Source organism: Anneissia japonica, unplaced genomic scaffold, assembly GCF_011630105.1.
Source record: "Anneissia japonica isolate Jap-2015-1 unplaced genomic scaffold, ASM1163010v1 scaffold288014_len389662_cov180, whole genome shotgun sequence".
Taxonomy (NCBI): domain Eukaryota; kingdom Metazoa; phylum Echinodermata; class Crinoidea; order Comatulida; family Comatulidae; genus Anneissia; species Anneissia japonica.
This window is the reverse complement of record NW_022737244.1, coordinates 298,593-304,283: the sequence shown is the minus strand read 5'-3', so window position 1 is coordinate 304,283 and position 5,691 is coordinate 298,593. Positions and strand designations below refer to the sequence as shown.

Genomic DNA, 5,691 nt, shown 5'->3' with positions numbered 1-5,691 from the left:
CATTGAGGCGTTTACCGCCCCGTTGTATTCCTCCTGACGTTTGTAATGTGTAAGCCCTTTATTATTATTATTATTATTTGTGTTCCTCTTTTGGTAGGTAAGAGGAAACAGTAAATTCTTTTTTGACTTAACTAATGGTCTATACCTCTTCTTTGGAGCACAGGGTGAACCAGGAATTACAAATTTCGCCCTAGTTTCTTTTAAAACCGGACTGCGTTTCGCAGTGTCGTTTTCATGCTGAGTAGCGAAATCATCTAGAAAAGCTGTTTTTATTGACGCAACCGAATGCCTATTCCCTTTAGCAGATTGACCCAAATCATTCTTTTTCCGAACTGCCGCGGCAGACTCGACTTTTTCATACGAGTTTACGTCAGCTTTTTCTACAGAACTACATTCGCTTTTGGCTGGTACCCACATTGGAGTAAATAGAAGAGTCTTGCTTGGCGACATATTTCGATTTAAGCGACTGCCTGCTACAGTCAGCTTCCTTGGGAAACCAGCTACATCATCAATCGGTTTTCCAATTTTACTTGTACAAACATATTCTTTTGATCCTTTCTTTTGCAATTTACTCCCATTTATCTTTATATGAGATATAGCTTGATGTAATCCTTCATCATTCATTTTGGTAACACCTAAGGGTGATATCTCTACATGTTGCCTCCCATTTAAATGCATTGCTTCAGACCTAGTAGACCTTAATACTGGTCTTGATTTCGCATCATCTGACACTAGACAACGATCTGGAATTTCTAACGTTTTAGATGGAGTTTCTTGTGAGTTCGTCTTTTCTCGTTGATGAGTATCCGAAACCTTTGGAGCTTGTGTTGATGTGGCACTTGTTCTAGAAATTAATCTTCTGTTCAGGGCACCATAATCTTTCGTGTATATATTTACACGCCCATTCCTCGGCTTAAATATTCTCTGAATATGGTTCGTGAAGGTTTTGCTATTGATATTTAGCTGGTGAATGCTTTCTCGCATTTCGCCTGATATGTCATTGATTTTTTTCTGTAACTTACGTTCTTCCAAACGCTCGGCTTGCCGAACACGTGTAAAGTTCATTAATCCTTTCACTTTGGCAACACGGAAAGGTTTTTTATCTGTCATCTTGTCCCAATTTAGAATGGATGAAAAATAAACCCTTCCTACTGTTTTAATTCACGAGTAACACTTTTCTTATGTAATGTCAAGTTATCCAAGGAGTAGCTTATGTCAACGAGTTGCTCACATTCTTGCGAACGCATTTATCAACTTCATTTGAGATGGTAATATACCAATATGTGATAGTTGTTCAGTACTGATGTTTGTATACTTCACCAATCTGTGATAGTTGTTCAATGCTGATGTTTGTACTTCTTTGTAGCCAATGCTGAGAATACGAGTAAGAGTAAACGTTTTAAGTTCAGAGTAAAGGATATAAGTTGTAAGAATGAGTTCACAACAACAAAACAATATACAAGCAAGACGTAAATGAGCGACTATGAATCAAATACCTAATCACTTATTAACCATGCGTTGTTGACTAAAATGGCTGCGAGAAATGAGGAGGCTGTTAGCGGCCACTTGTGCAGATAATAAATTGAAAAGTGTCGCAAGGTCTGATGGACAATCCACAAGCACTTCAGTTGTCTGTGTTTGCATTTCAATAACTGCCTACTCCTAACCTCATTCCACTCCCGCAGTTTAGATAAAGACGAAATATTACATAATATCTAACAGCCATGTATTTAGGCTAATGCAAATTGCCTGGAAAAACATTTCAATCGATAACATCTCTCGGTACCGGAGTAAGCTACATCAGAATAAAAGTTATCAAAACAAAGATGCTTTTTGCTTTCTGTGTATAGCAGGTAATGTTAGTTTTTCAGTAAATATGCCTAGACTAACGGTAAATTTCTGGACATTCTGTTCTATGGTCTGCAATATTGATCTTGTAATTTCCTCAAAGCTGTCATAAGAGCACCTGCAGTAAGCCAACGCTGACACTCATGCTATTTAACTAATTATGAGTTCTAAATACATTTAGCGATATGTGACTCAAATACATATGTAATGTCGTACCATATTGAATCTTATACTACCATGGCGTGTTTATAGAAAGGCAGACGTTTGTCTCTAAAATATACATAACACTTTTCAATAGACGGAAATCAGACAGATGTGCTTCAGAATGCACTGAATGCAAACAATTATCGTAAATATAACAAAAATTGCGAATAAGATCTCAGTTTTTGCAAGTTTATATCTCCACTGGCATAATTCTTAAAATAACACCGTGCAATAAATGTTGCCACTGACGCAATACACACATTATAAATTTCAAATACCATCTCCAGAGGAAAAAAAACCCGAATCAATTTTTTTTAAATTTTCGATGTACTCGAATGAACTTTCGTAGCTTCCTAATAATTTTTACACATTTTGTAATATAAGCTTAATTTTTATCTGGGTCCATAATAATGTGAGCGTAATATGCCCTAAAAATAGCAAAATATGAATATTAAAGCGTTTAGATTAGGTTATATTGTTTTGTTAGATGACCGTAACGGTTCCGCAACAAGTAAGGAATAAAAGAAAACGAGACTCATAGGTAAAATTACACTGTCAAATATGTACTTATTTATGTTATGCTTTATGATTCATTGAGTCGATATCAGGCGGTCACCTTTTGGATATGGAGCGCCAAGAAGAGAACTTTCTTTAGTGAGTTTCAAGTTAAGCTGCGTTCGAAGAAATGAAAGCGACACGGCGCGTCATAACTGTTAGTTAAAGATCGTCAAGTGGTTTCCTTGTCAAGGGCCCGGTATTCTATGTCTTTATGTAAAGTAGACCAAGGGGACAAGATAAGTTCATAGGGAGCATATCATACAAAAAGAAATTTTGCTGGAGCTTGATACAATGAACGCTTGAGTGGGTCATTTTAAACCCCCTTTGTTGTGATTACGAGTAGTTAACAGAATCGATGATATTGCTATTCAGCTTGCCAATTATCACAGTACCCCGTTAGCATGCACCGGTGTATAAAGTTAGCTTGGTAGAATCACACATAAACTCAGTGTTTCTTGAGGTGTATAAACAGTTCTAGGGAAACTTACCAAACTAATTCTGGAAACATTAGAAGGTAAGTTTGAATACATGAGTTTACTTGTACAAGTTGTTAGGAACGTAATTTAAGCAACTGAATGAAATTTAAACCAGTTTACTCTGAAATGTAACTTAATTGTATTATAACATATTATGATGATGACATAATTAATGCCGAAATATTGAATCCCAACACGATGGCGTGTATTTCAATACTTGGAGTATGTATTATACTTTCTTACCTGAGATTAATCAGTGGACCTCACGTTACCTGTTCAACCATGAAGCCTCCGTGTTCTAATGGTTATGACGCTCGCCTTGACAGCGAGAGGTCGCAGGTTCGAGTCCCGCCAGAGGCATTTTATTACACAATTTCTTTATTCATTTATTTACAGGACTACATTCGTTGAGAGCTATGCTACACGATGTATTTATTAAGTCCTTAGTACGAACACTGTATTTACCTTTCTTTGATGGTTTATATATGTATATATATATATATATGCAGTATATACTAATTCGTTACAAAAACACTAAGTGACAGGAAAGGATGAAAATGAATAATATGCTTTAGATAGTATACCAACACAATCCAGCCTGACAAAATACAGTATTTCGAACTTTGAACGATTATAGTTCGAAGTATTGAATCACGATGATTTGTATAATTTCTTCAGAGTTTGTTTCACTCTACCTTATCAGGAAACAAACCCCATGGTTTATTAAAATTCTGAACAATACTCTCACTGTACTTCGATGAAGATTGGCCTGAATTTTGTAGGCCTACTCCTAGTCGATCACCTGTCATTGTGGGTTTCTGGTTGTTTTTTTTCGATGAACAAAACCATACCTAACCACCCTCTCTCCTCAGCCACCCTGCTTTGATGGCCAATTATTATTAAGTAAACAAAACAGTCAAGTTTAATCTTTATGTAATGTTTGTACATATTGTTTTTGATATGTATTTTTACGTATTTTTTAACTGTAACGAGGAACTGAGTCTGGCTAAGTTTCTCTTGTTGTGACAATAAAGTATATATGTCTAAGTCTATGTCAATTGATAAGATAATACCAAAACCACGTGGTTGGACGAAGGAGGTAGGTGAGAAGGCACGCTTTTGTTATGATTCTAGTTTTAGATTTTCGAACAATGATTACGGTACGACAATCGGCATTTGAGTGACAGTTCCATAACCACATTGACTAGAAAGATGTAGGTGAGAAGTCGTGAATATAATGCATTGTAATTTTCTTCGAATAAAAGTAATACTTCCTGTAAGCACACACTTGATGACCCTTTAATCGTCCTAGCATAACCTCATTCATCTGTGTCTCTTTTGAAAATCTATTCACTTGTTATAGTTAAATTTCCCAACCAACCCATCCGGCTTTATTGATGTGAAATAAAGGAGGTGGGAAGGTAAAAGTTTTAATTGCGAATGATATGCGTTAATTATTTGGACAGTTTTTAATGTATTAAGCATAGGCCTACTGTTCTGAATGGTAGAAATTATATTTGCCTATACGTATATTTCTTTCCGCTATTTTGAAACTCTCAATAGGTCTACCTATTCTTAAGTTAAAACATTGAGCAGATCGTTGAACTTATAATTGGTACCGGTACTGCAAAACGCTGAGCTAATATATTATTAGAGAAAAAAGAGGAAATATTATTTTTTGTTGTAGCACTAATGAATGTTTTAATCAGCAAAAGTGAAATGTTTCGTTAGAGTGGTTCCAAACAACAGCGGGTTTTTATCATTGTCATCCTATGTATCAGGAAACATTATTATGGCCATTTAATACGAATTGATTGACATCCAAAACATGTTCAAAATATACAAAAATCCAGAGTCGGGGTGATATAACATATTAAAGGCATAGGCCTAAGTGAAATACAGAAAAGTGTCTAATACTAGCGACTTCTATTGACTGTTTTTGTAACTGATGGTTTAGGCCTACCCGTGGAATGCAGCTTAACTGCACAATACTCTTTTCACCAAATAGGTATTACCGGTATTTGCTTTCACTTGTCTATATAAAGAGTTCAGTCTACGGCTTAATGTTTTGGTTGATTGTTATTTTTTCACTTAAGGCAAAAAGGAGAGAATTCCTTTCAAAATGTCTGACTATGGTTATCCATTTTCAAGCCTCGGGTACTGTACTGAACTTAAACTTTTATATGCATGTTGACATTGCATTAGTATGACTGGTTTAAAAGCGAACTTAATTAAGCATTTGTACTATATACTCACAGCATAAATACAATTTACAGCTGTCATACTAACTGTAATAGACTGGGCTTGTCGTAGGTAGCCTATTAGGCTTGTCGTAGGTAGCCTATTAACCCATCTTATACTATACTAGTTTTCAGAATTTTTCAAAAGTGGGGGGGGGGGGGGGGGGGCACAACGTTTTCAGAATAGATAAATGAGTAGCGCTATAACATTGATATGCATTAAAATTTCAAAAGTTAGTGGCAAAACAGGAGGGACGTGCCCCTACTGGATCTGTCTCTTATACACATCTTTTGAATCTGTTCAACCATGAAGCCTCCGTGGTCTAGTGGTTATGACACTCGCCTTGACAGCGAGAGGTCGCAGG

General features: G+C 36.1%; 1 protein-coding gene across 1 annotated transcript in view; it reads left to right on the top strand.

Annotated features, from left to right (window-relative positions):
* Positions 1 to 2,835: 2,835 nt before the first annotated feature.
* The window catches only part of LOC117117277 (solute carrier organic anion transporter family member 2A1-like), a 12,624-nt gene continuing 9,768 nt past the window's right edge, over positions 2,836 to 5,691 (top strand). The window contains exon 1 of the mRNA XM_033261535.1: positions 2,836 to 3,124. The gene's annotated coding sequence lies outside the window, so the exon portion shown is untranslated. The remainder of the gene's footprint in view (positions 3,125 to 5,691) is intronic.